Source organism: Pseudomyrmex gracilis, unplaced genomic scaffold (genome assembly GCF_002006095.1).
Source record: "Pseudomyrmex gracilis isolate BER0280 unplaced genomic scaffold, ASM200609v1 scaffold_70, whole genome shotgun sequence".
Classification (NCBI taxonomy): domain Eukaryota; kingdom Metazoa; phylum Arthropoda; class Insecta; order Hymenoptera; family Formicidae; genus Pseudomyrmex; species Pseudomyrmex gracilis.
In genome coordinates, this window is record NW_018020654.1 from 299,929 (window position 1) to 312,859 (window position 12,931).

Here is a 12,931-nt window from a genome sequence, read left to right on the forward strand (position 1 = left end):
CTCTATCCCTTCACCCCGTTCCTCGCGCCCGCGCGGTTCAGTTCTCCCCTCTTCTCCCTCCTAGCCGCAGTCCGCTGGTGTCCAGTTATGTTGTGATGAGTGTCGCTGATCTAAGCGATCGGGGTTTTGAGTGTCGTCTTCGCGTTTTCCACAATTTGCACATTCCTGCGCGAATATCGCGTGATTCGCAAATCGCTGTCCGACATCGCGACGCCTTGTTCTCATTTGACACCACCGCGCGCGATTCTCGCTTTGAAAACGATTCGCGAAGCGGCGATCACCTTTGCGCCGTGCGAGGCAACACACCATCAGTATCGGTACAGGTCGGCGGACAGAGCGGAACGGGGGGAACGCGGATCGGGGCACTCGATTTGAATTTGGTGTTCTGTATTTCGGCGGGGAAGGTGCGTGACCGCAGGTGTGTGACCTCCTCGTACGTAAACCTCTCTCACAGCTGGATCGAGACGTTCCGACGTTCGGAGGCGCAAACTTGTGTGAGAGAATGCGACGCGACCGGCGAGTGGACGATGGCCGTTAGAGCGGTAAGTACATTTTGTATTTACGGAATTTCTTTGCATTTCTCGCACACACATGTGCGATGTGTGCGCGCATGTGTCAGTATTGAGGCGCATTGTTGTTTATCGGAGCTCGATCGGGGTGTAAGCATCCCGGAGTTCGGTCGTGCTCGCGAGCCGCACGTTCGAGACGCCGTTTCTCCTCGTCGTACTTTCTTCTCGGGGCCCGTGAAGTACGCGAAGCCACCTTCTGACAGGTGGAATGCAAGCGGTGGGGCGGCTACGCGGACGCGATCACAGCGACGCGAGCGACTCGCTTTGAAGATGCACGACGAGAGTGCATCAGGCGGAGTTGCGATGTGCAGTTAGTTACGCGTGCAATTAGAAAAAAAAAACAAACAAACAAACAAAACCGATTTACGTTAATATCTCATCGTTAACTATTCGCCACCATCTGTTTTGCACTGCGGTTAGTTTGTTACGACGTTAAATCTAACTTTTACGCGTGCGTGTACGGTTGTATCATCATGTAAAACAATTTTTTCATCGATTTTTTGATCATTTAAATTCTCTTTTTGCAAGCTATTATTTAAGTAGACGAAATTTTTTTTTTTACCCTGAATCATAAACGGGTTTATTTTGATTGAAACGCTGAGAGGCTCTACTAAAGAAAATCTCAACAAAACTCTTCAATAAAAAGAAAATGAACGTATGTTCAAAATAAATATATATTTTTCAGTATAATCTTATTGTAATTTAATATATAATATGGCGTAAATATGTACTTAAATATATATTTATTATTTGTTATTTTTAACATATATATTTTTTTTATATAATTGAGAAAGAATTCTCATTTATATATCTATTTGTCTGTTGTTAATATTAAACTTCCAACTATAGATTGTGTCACGTATAACGACAACCATTTAAGTTTGTCGTTAGATTCAAACTTCAATACTAATCGATAACAAGTTTAAAGACTTTTATTTTCAAAGTTGCATAGATTACGTAAAGATCTCTTAGAGAGCTACAAAACCATATACTGAATAAAAATGTTTATATCAGTTGCGTCTTTTATATAATAAGAGCTGTAATCATAATGTTTTTCATAAACTGACGAGCATTGCAAACGATTAGTTAACAAAAACATTAACAACAAGTTTTTACAACGACTCTTGTTCTCGTCGCTAAATCACATTTAAATTTCAAACTAGATTATGCACGCCACGTGTAATGACAGCCAGCTATCTTTGTGTTTAGCAACCTCGTTGTTTTTGTTAAGTTTTAGTATCAATTATATATGTAATCTAAAAAATCTTTTCTCGCTACAAGCATCGGCTGGGGACCAAACACAATTCAGAAAAAATTCATTTGAGAAATAAATTGTCATTTGTTTTTTTTTGCGCGTATTTTATTCATCAATTTTTTTTCTCGATCAAACCGCTAATTATTTATACACGCGGCGGACCAAAACCAATATCTGGAGAAAACGCACACAAAAAAAAAAGTTCAGTCGTGTGCTAAAAAAAAAAAAACAGATCTTTTAGCTCTTGAAAAATCGACATCCGCGCAAGTCAAATGGTATGCGCGCGCGGCGCTTGAGAAACCGCACTCGATCTTGTCATTAACTTCTTCAGTCTGCCGATTAATGACACTTATGAGTTTCGAACGGCGGGCGCGGTGAATTTGACTTTCACTCGAGGTGCACTGCTTTCACCTACCTAACCTGGGTCAGAACTATTTCGAAATGAGAGAATTCTACGTCCGCAATGCGCGTCACTTGTGTTTTCTCCGACAAACGCGCGCGCTTCTAACATCCTCGCGGGGAGGACAAAACGTCCCACACGCACGTCCGCGCGTTGCGGAACAAGAAGTGCAACAAGCGCCAAAATCAAACGCACGACCTAGATTCGCATTGAATAAAAACAAAAACTCGAGCGTTGGAGGAGAAATCAATCAGATTAATGAATTGAAAGACAATTGAAAGAACAATTCGAATCAGTTTTCATCGGGAGTAGAATATAGAAAATATTAACAAACGAATGTGTGTCCGAAACGTTTCGGCTTTCTTCTGGTTCGTAAATCTAGATTGTAACATGTACACAAAGTGCGAGTAGAGAATTCTCTCGCGCGAAATCTTCGCATTATCATTAATTTTTTAGCTCACCATGGATGTAAAACATATGTACTTTCGCAAAACGTATTTACCGATAATGTTATCGAAAATTGCGATTATCAAGTCGCGTTTTGCAACCCACTTACACGAATAAACGACGATCGATTACCGCGCTTAAGTTACTATCTGCGTTTCGATTTGTTGATAAATTTCACGTATTAATTATCGCTTGCACTTATCGTTATCATTTGATGATAGAAACAATCGTTTGTTTTTATAATTCTATTTATAACAACAACAGTCATTTGCGCAGCACACAAAAAAGTGTGTATTTGAACAAACTTGTCTGTTGTTCGAGTTTTTTTTTTTATTATAACCAGATTTTGTAGATAGAAAAAGAAAAATGTGCGGATTTTATTCATTAGTTTTTTTCGTGGACAAATCGTGAACAAACGAAAGACGCGAAACTTTTATTCAAAATTTGTTAATGAGGCTGCACAGCTAGTTCTAAGACGTGGATCATCAATAATTTTGTCAAAATAAAAAAAAAAAAAAAAAAACATAACGCAGAAACACTCCACAGTTAAAACGCAAATAGTTTCTTTCTTGTTTCTGCGTCGCAAACTATAATCGATATATATTTTCTAGATAAATCGATCGAGATAAAAAAAAAAAAACTCGCCTATAGAAAGTCGAGATAGAGCAGCATTTTTACAGATCGATTGTTCTCTCGCAAGCTAGAATCTAGACCGGAGGTGGTTTAAATTTAACCGCACCGAGATTAGATTATGTACTAACAACACTATGGCGTTTGATCATTTTTTTTCACGATACGAAAGCGCGCGCGCGCGCGCGGACAACTGCCATTTGTATCCACAGGAGTTTTAAATATAATAATTATCTCTTATCGGAAAACATTATTTGTCATTAGTCGTGGAAATTATTGCATCGTAAAAAAATAACAACGCGCGTATAGTATTCAACCTTGTAGTATTCAACAATATTCAACCTTGCTCATAGGCGTATACGCGAAGAAATTTTGTTTCAACAAATTATTGCACAAGCTAGTGAAGATAACGCAAGATTATTTGTTTATATAAATACTAAATAAGAGTTAAACATCCGCTGCACTCGCGAAATATTTGTCAGGGGTGTAAATTAACAGACTATGTTGTTCGAGTTAAACTCGAGAATCTATGCTTAGTTTGCGTCTCGTATATGTAGAAACAAATCTTATTTTCTTTCCTGTAAAATTAAAACTAAAAAAATTAAACCCGAACTCGGTGCCTGAAGAGTTGAAATCCATATTTGTTGAAAACGCTCTGGTTTTCGTCCTCAATACCTCCTTATTGTCTGCTGTCGCGTACGCGCTAATAGGAAAGACCTCTCTGGCTACAACGTTTACCGAGAGAGACCTTTCCAATTTGTTTAATCATCGGCTAGGGTCAACTCTATTAAAAGAGGTTATTCGCCCGAGAGAATAATCTCAATTATGTCGTTGTCTCTTCTCCTTTACTCCGCACGATTGTACGTATTTTTAAATCATCTTGCGATCGTAACATCTACGTTTATTACGTGCTTATTGAATAAGTAAATTTATTGTTTGGAAAATTCGTAGCGTTCTCCAATGGATGGATTATTATTACCGCGCGAAGATGTCCGAAACGTCTGCACGAGGCATCGCGCAGATATTGAAAACTCATCAAAAAATAAAAAAAAATAGATCGAACAATAAAACACACGCGCCATTTACATATAAAATTTAAATTACGCGAGTCAATGACCGTTAAATTTCATGAAAAAAGAAACGTTTGAACGATCCGATATATATCTTCTCGAAAATAATTTTTTTGCGAGACGTAACACAACGAACACATATGCGAATTGTTTCTTAAACAAACGCGAAAGTCGACTATATTTGTTTTAATATTGGAAAAACCCCGGCAATCTGAACGCGTTCAAGATATCCAAAGACCAACGTCACGTCAATTCTATTTTTGTGCTTAATGTTGTATAACCGACTGTGTTTATATGTAGAGAAAAGAGAGAGAAAGAAAATCGGCTCGCGCACACTTGCGTGCACACGCTATTGTAAAAGTTCTTTGAAACGTGGTTACATCGGTCGGATTCGTCTCGTTTTTCTCACACAACGTTTTTAATATGATACGTATAATGAATATACTATAAAATGACTGTGTGTTTGCGCAATATACGATAAATCAGATAATAACGCGCGCTATGTATAATTACACGCATCTGGAAATACATCTTTTTAAATACTTTCGTAATTACCGGAAACTCTATCGCAAGTGTGTAATACTTTCAATAGTGTTTGTTTGGTTTTTTGTGTTTTTATATTTCAAACAACATACGTGCGTAACAAATAAAATTGATTAAACAACACGAATGTCGCATCGTGAATAGAGAGAGATGAAGAAATAGAGGAAAAACAACTCGCTTCGCGAAACTTTAACATTCAACCTGCGCCGCGTTGTTGCTACTACTCCTCCCGTACCCGGACACGTGCGATATTCCGCGCGCGCGCGCGCGCGCGGATCATCGCATGTATTTCGCGATCCCCGCAAGTTTGCAACAAACACCCGCATCGGGGAACTGTGCGCGCACAATCGCGGAACGCATTCTGCATGCTCGAAACGAAGCATTAACGCACGGGCGCCAATCGCTTTGGCTATCCGCTCGTGCAAGAGGAATGACAATGCTCGCAGCGCTTCCGATGTTATCGAATGCGCGATGCGCGCGATAAAAGAGAAATAAAAGACTGCGATGGAGAGAGGTGTCGAAATATAATAAGAAGATTTCTTTTTTCGTATATTGTAAATATGACGCGCACCGAATGCGAGATAAATGAAAATAAATTAACATGTATAACGTATACTTGTTTTTTTCGCGTGTGTTTGATTAAAATAAAACTAAATGACCAAGAATGTGAAATTGAGAAAGTGAAAATTCACATATGTACGTATATGTACGTGTGAGCGTCGAGATAAAGCGCGAAATAACGTGGGAGGTAATAATTTAAAATAAAAGTGCGCGTCTAGTTTTTTGCGCGTTATCGCAGGTGCGTAATAAGACTGCTACTAGTTTGAATTTCACCACTTGAGTTCAATAACACGTACGTATATAAGTACGTATGTCCGCGTATAGATAATCGATAGATAATGGATATGATTGAGTATGCAATATCGTTTCGGAAATTTTTGTGTGTCACATGTTATTATTTTATTCCCGACAAAAAACAAAAAACAAAATACGCGTTATTCTTGTAGAATCTCTTTTTTTTTTTTTCGAGAACAAATCGCGAGAAGAACGTTCGAGAAGAAGTAACGAGAAGATATAATTAAAGTCTGTTAAATAAAAACTTTCGAAAAAATTCACAGATTCGGTTAAATTGTGACTTGCTATTTGTTTTCTTCTTTGTCGTTGCGTAGGTATTCATTGATCGTCCGATTGCCGTCCGGACGACGCGCAAAAGTCTTGAAGGACTCAATCGTCGTAAATCTATCAAAAAAAAGATTGCTAACGTAATTTAGATGTCTTTAGGACATATTTTAAGATATCTTTCGGATTATTCTTTTTTTTTTTTTTTCGCTGCCTGGGTAGAGTTCGCACATTTGTACGCGTATTGTATGTCGCTACACACAAATTATCTCTCGCGAAAGGCCATCGTGATATGTATGTTTTAATCTGAACCTTGGAGATGATTTACGACCATCGGTTTTGTTTTTTCAGCCCCAAACGCTACATTTATCCTAATTGCAAGTGTGCATCTGCACAGGTGTAACGATTAACACCGCGCACCATTGTGCACGCGCGCGCGCGCGCGCGCGTGTGTGTGTATGTGTGTGCGCGCTCACCTGCGAGAATGTCGAACTGTGTGTTGTCGGCCAATCGCGCGTCGAACGGTTAGACGCCATCTATAGCCAGACGGGCAAGACGTCGTGTCTTGCCTGGCGAGTACCCCGCTAAGTTCAGTTCAGTCAGTTGGTGCCCAGCTGTTGATGCCGTGTGTGGGGTATACGAGGTTTCCTTCTTTCCACACTCTTGCGATTATACTTTTAGTATAACACTGTACTAAAGAAGAGAGAGAAGAAAATCATTGATTTCGAAGACAACATTTGATTTTATCGCGACACAGTGAAAACTCATTACGAAAGAAAACGAAGCGAAGTTTCGTCCCGCGAGGATATTGTCGAGGAAATTCTCACTCGCGCATTCCTTTGCGTCGTTCGATCATTCTGGAATAAGGATAACCAAGTAGGTGCTTACTTAAACTTAACAATTTTTGCGTATATTTGAGAGAGAAAGAGAGAGAGAGAGAGAGAGAGAAAGAAAAAGAAAGAGATTTTAAGTAATTCAATCTGTGCGATTGCGTATCAAATTTTTTGCAAATAGACGCAACCTAAGGTGCATCGGAATTGAGCACGACGCGAATGTCAACGACAAAACAGAATTCAACACTGAACGCTAGACTCTGATATTTTTTCCTCTGATTTTATCGGTAAAAAATATTTATATTTATCTACGTAAAAGTAAAATCGTTTTCACCCCATTTATTAAAATTTACAACGTGCTAGCTTGTCGAGAGAGCGCGATATTGTTCGAACGAGCGTTTTTATTGTTTGCGATCGCACAAAGATAAAGAATTCACATTTTTTTTTTATTATTTTCGCGTCATTGTTGGTACGTTATATTTCGTTGTTACACAAGCTTTGTTGCCACCGCGTTTCACGGTCATTGAAAATTACACACGTGTGTATACGTGTGTCTGTTTTATTTGAGAAATAAATTCTTCGATAAAATCTCGACATATCGATCTTGCGCGCGGGAGCGAACAGGCAAATCTCCCGATGCACACCGTCGTGTGGGGAACACGATCGCGATATTGCGTTGTACTACCGGCAATTTAAGTTACCTAACTTTGATTAGCCCTTGTTCCTCTCGCTCGTTCCTTTCTAGATTGTTACGTAGTTCCATCTGCGACACACGACAGAGGACAAAAGAATCAAGAAGTCAAGGTTGATTCGCGGATGATCTCAAAATGCTCGCGATTCAGAGGATTTTCATATCCGGCGTGAGCGATTGAAAATTATTATTTATTTATTTTTTTTTTTTTTTATCAGTTGAACGAAAGCAGAAGAAAGAGAAAAAGAAAAAAAACAGCGATGAAAGACGGTAATTGAGTGAAGCGGAAGTGTCGCGCGCTATTATAAAGACGCTTTATTTTTAAAAGACGGCGCGACAATGATTTCCGAGATTAATTTACCGCGTTCGTTATATACCGGGAAGCACGTCGAAACGCAATTAGGTGTAATTAAAGGGAACAAGATAGAATTATATAATTAAAGAGAGCGCTCGTGATGTCTCTCTCGGCTTTAAATCGCGAGATATTTCCCACGAGAGAGAAAAATTCATCACTCCGTGTCATAAAACTCGTACTTTGTGAAAATCACACCTGGGAGACGAGAACGGTCGAAGTTACAAAGCGCTCTTTCGAAGTAAGATAAGATTATTTTTCTCTTGTGAATATATATAAATGAAAAATACATAAAAAAAAAAAATAAAAAAACGAATTCTGAAATCTCTGTATAGCATGCGCACGACGGGACAAAACGAAGCGGGAAGAGAGGAACATTCGTAATTGGCACAAAAAAGTGCCAGCGGCGTTTCTATCGCCGGTTTTGATACCGCTTTCTCTGGATCCGAAGACGATTCCCCGAACGAACTTGCCGTTCGGATTCCGTTAACGAAAATCTGATGTATACTTTGAACTACTTTTTTTTTTTTTTTTTTTTTTTTTTCAATCTCTTTGTCTTTGAATATCATCAATTAAGGTAATTGACTCGCCGTGAGAGAGAGAAATAAAAAACAAACCTCTGTTCTCGAGCACTTGACATTTTTCCAGAAAATAAAAGATTTATCACATTCGAGCCGTGAATCACGTCGCTCTCGCATAATTGAACGTCGCGTCGCGGTATTGTTGAAACAAATGGCGTTTCATCCCACTCTTTCGATGTAAGATTTTCAATATTTGCGTTTCTTTTTGCGCGACATTCTGGGGACACACATTAAAAAGTAAAAGCGAGTATAACGCGCGTACGTGTATATTACACCGCGACCCTTCTTCTCTCCAATTTGTCGAGCATTTGCTCCGCGCGCACACACATCGACCCTGAGAGATTATCAATCCCATCCTCGGCGGCGCGCAGCCCCGTGTATAGGCTCATTTGCATTACGCAATACAGCCAATGTGACATCTTTACGAGGTTACGATGCCATCGATTGCTAATATACACTTGTTTCCTTGACACGCCGCGGCGGTACTCTTTTCCGCGATGACACATTTTCCGTACGTACACCTTGTGTATCTTCCCTAAAGTTTTTTTTTTTTTTGAGCGAGTTCCGTCGCATAAAATATTTTATATATTTGTATAATTGCACGTTATACTTGTATTGAGATTAAGTCGACGTTCGTTTTTGCGTCATTTTTTTTAAGTTTCAAAGTATAACTCCGCGCGTCGCGGATTACACGAAAGAAGCGACTCGATTCTCTGCGTATGTTAATTAAAAACTGCATAATTCATTTCCGAACTGATAAATGTATATAAATGTCTGAAAGGCAGTAACAATAATTATATATTATTAATATTGATATTAAATATATCAGAGAGAGAGAGTCGGTTTTGCGCATCTCATTTGTTTTACGTTCAAAGTAACTTCGCTTCGCGAATTACGCGAAAAAAACTTCACATTTCTCGCGTATATTATTTTTTTTTTTATACACAAAATTCGTAGATCATATCTCGTTTCTGAGTTTATAAATCGGTGTGTGTGTATACCAACGCATTCACAACTGAAAGATGTTATTTATAAAAATTCATCAACATCACAAGAGACGCATTGAGAGAGAAGTTCCGAAATTTTTCCCCAGAGAGGGAAATAAATTCGCGCAATCTCTCTTTCTCGATGTTGTTGCGCACCGAGCGACGAGCACACATCGCGCAATTTGCCATTTTCTCATAACCGGAGCTTCTTGGGGAATTACGTTGGCGAATCGCGTTGACGAACGAGGGCTCCGCAACGGTCTGTTACGCGGAACGCATACGGAAGTATAATAGTCCGTTCCTCGCGGAATAATCTACCGCATTCCGGAAGTTCCATCCAGATGTTTCGCGGATTGCGTCAGAGTTGCGCGCGGCGAACGCGGCAATAATTAATCCGCGAAAGCGCAACACAATCGGGGAGGGATCGCGCGCGCGCGCGCGCGCGTTATGTTGCGCGCGTTTGTGCGCGACACGCCACCGCCGAGGGCGAAATTTGCATAGAATTCCGCTGCGTTCCTCGAAGAAAATCGAGAGAATTTGTTTCTCTCGACTCGCGTTTCCGCGCACAGCGAGTGTGTGCGCGCGCGCGCGTGCGAACACCGCGCGTGGAATCGAACTTTTCGAGCGAGCCAACGTTTATTCCGGGATATACGGGATGACGATGCACTACGTGCTCTTCCGCCGTGCGAGCGACGCGTGAGCGAAATAAACACACGTACGTACACATACGTGACATTTGTGAAAAAATCTCAAGACGACGCGTGATCAAAAATTCTGGAATCACGCGTGACGAAGAAATTGCGCGAAACTTTGTTTTTTTCGCGATTGTGAAATTTTATCAAAGTTATTTTTTGCGCAGCAAATTCTGTAATTACGTGCGAACAAAAGAAAATTCACCGAGAAGAAGAAACTTCGCGGGATTTATCTTTGCGGTGTGTATTGCGCTTGAATATAAAGAGACTCTTTAGTATTGCGGATTTTTTTTTTTTTTTTCGATTTTCTCGGTCTTGCGACGAGACCGCGACAACGCGACGGACAGTTGTTGCGAGATACGATTTGCAAAGCCGTAGTGTATCGCGCAACAAACGACGCGCGCGCGCGCAAAACCGTTACGTCGGCGTAACGAAACAAAATGCAACCGCGAAAAAGCAAGCTGTGCCGTGTGTTTGTGTGTGTGTATGCGCGCGCGTACACTTCTCCCGTAAAGTCAAGTTTACGGTAGATTGGCATCGTGTGCGCGATAACGTCGCTTCGTGCGACGCACACACACACAAACGCGCGTGTTCGCTCTTATACGTATGCGTGTACGAACTTCATTCGCTGTCTGTTTTCACGCAAAATCCGAAAAATCGTGACAATTGTGACGAGAAATAAAGAAGATTGCCGTTTAGTTTCCAAGAACGAAATAACGACGCAAAGTTCATTACGCGCGCGCGTTTCAAAACTGCATTCTGATCGCGTCGTTCGATATCTCTCGATTTATTTGCGATCTTCCCCGGAACACAAACGTTCGGTCTTGCGAAGAACTGTGAATAAGACTTGTTAATGATTAATTATACGCCTTTGTCTCGCGATCCACTCCGATAATCAGCCGATTTTTAACGGTGACAAAGTGTAAAAAACAAACAGCGTAATAATGCGTGTAATTAAATTTGAATCTTTAACTTTTCGAGGAAAAGAAAGACGAGAGACATGTGTGTTTCTGTGAATATAATAATATATTTAAGATAACATCGATGAGAGACGAGATATCGCGCTGAGAAGTATAATAATAACCAATAAGAAACGCGTTTAATGTCAAAATTAATTTCAGCAAAAAAAAATCCACAAATGTTTAACAACCAGAATTGAACGTAGTTCAGTTTTATCATATCTCCGTTGATTTGACGTACGTTGTTTGCAAATGTTGTTTGCAAAACAACATTTTGTTCGTTATTATTAGTTTTCTTTAATATTTAAATAAATAAGTAACAAGAATACAAATACGTCATTTTGACAAACATTTATGATTGTTCTTGTAACGTTAATACAACGTTGTGAGAGAGAGAAGTCCTGTCGTCGACGACAGGACTCTCTCGCAAATAGGAGTTCGAATATGACGTGCGAGTAAACTCATGTTCGTGACACGAAAGTTGTGGCAATGCAACAAAACGTCGAATTACGGATTTTTCCGATCGCGCGAGCGGCTCGCATGACGTCTAATGTAATACGTCCTTCGTGTTACTTCGACCTATGTCAATGTGACACGCGTGACGCGCGCGTCTTCAATTGCGTGCTCATTTCGCGAAATATACCTGTACAAATTACTTGGTTATGAGACATATTATTTGAATATGATTTCTCCGTCGCGCTCAACACACGAGAGAAACGAGACTTCGATGATTCTCGATTGAGATTATTTTTCTTCGTAAAAGGGAAAGAAACTCGCGACGACGAAAGCGGAAAATTTCTCGCGATTCGTTACGTGTCGCAAGACAAATGTCCCAATGACCGGTGTCAGGTGTCACTGGCCGGACGGATTTATTTAAAAACAAAAAATAATAATAATTACAACAAAATATATAAAGTAATTTTTATATAAAAAGAGAAGTGAAAATATATTTGAAATATGCTTTGTATATAATTTATGTTTAAAACATTGAGAATTGTTACAATTAATATTTGCATATCTGTAATAAACAAATAATTGTTTTTCTTTAATGTTCAGCCACTGGCTGACGTGTTCGATCACTCGGGACATTCATCCGATGTTCCTGTGTTGTGTGAAAGCACAATACGGAAATACCTGCGTCTCGAAACCTTTTGCAAAGCAACAGGCACCAGAGTTACGGACGACAAATTTTACCGTTGCGGTCGGAAGACACCTGGCGCACCGGTCAATATTGCCTGCCGCTTCTTTTCTCTCGGATTGTTTCTGAGGATTCTTTCAGATCGTTTCTGAAGAGTGACATTACGTTTGACGGTTTTCTTTTCATCATTTCTCTTGTCTCGAGCAATTTTCTCGAACGAAATATATTTCGGATCGTATGACTGTTTGCTCAAACCCCGGACGGATGAGTAAATTGTCCGTGAAGTAGTAGCTTTGAGCGCGTTTGCTTGCAAGCATTTGTCTTCGCGTTCGGAAGCGCGCGAGGAAACTCACGCGAATAGAAAGAAACCTTTCCTGCGGGTGCGGATTGCCGGAAAAGTATTAAGTGAGTTTACTCACGTGCTTAAAACACCTACAACTCCTTTTACTGTCCCCGCGCGTTTTATCTGTTATTTTCTTTTCGCGCGCGTACACACGCACACACACACACATACACATACTTCCGTTTTATGAATATTCCACGCGTAGCTCACTATTTGAGACTTGTATAAAACATCGCGTTTCCGCGTTTGTTCGGGAATAAATCCAGCAATAAATTTCTTGCAAAGATTTTTATCGATGAATGTTGTAATAGTTTTTCTAGTTT

At 40.0% G+C, this 12,931-nt stretch overlaps 1 protein-coding gene across 2 annotated transcripts in view; it reads left to right on the forward strand.

The window, feature by feature from the left end:
* The first annotated feature begins 50 nt into the window (after positions 1-50).
* LOC109854600 overlaps positions 51-12,931 on the forward strand; it is a 37,100-nt gene continuing 24,219 nt past the window's right edge. Inside the window, exon 1 of one of the 2 annotated variants that reach the window (XM_020427847.1) lies at positions 51-542. The gene's annotated coding sequence lies outside the window, so the exon portion shown is untranslated. Of the gene's footprint in view, positions 543-6,617; positions 6,910-12,931 lie in introns of those variants that run through there. The other variant, XM_020427846.1, reaches the window with a different exon arrangement.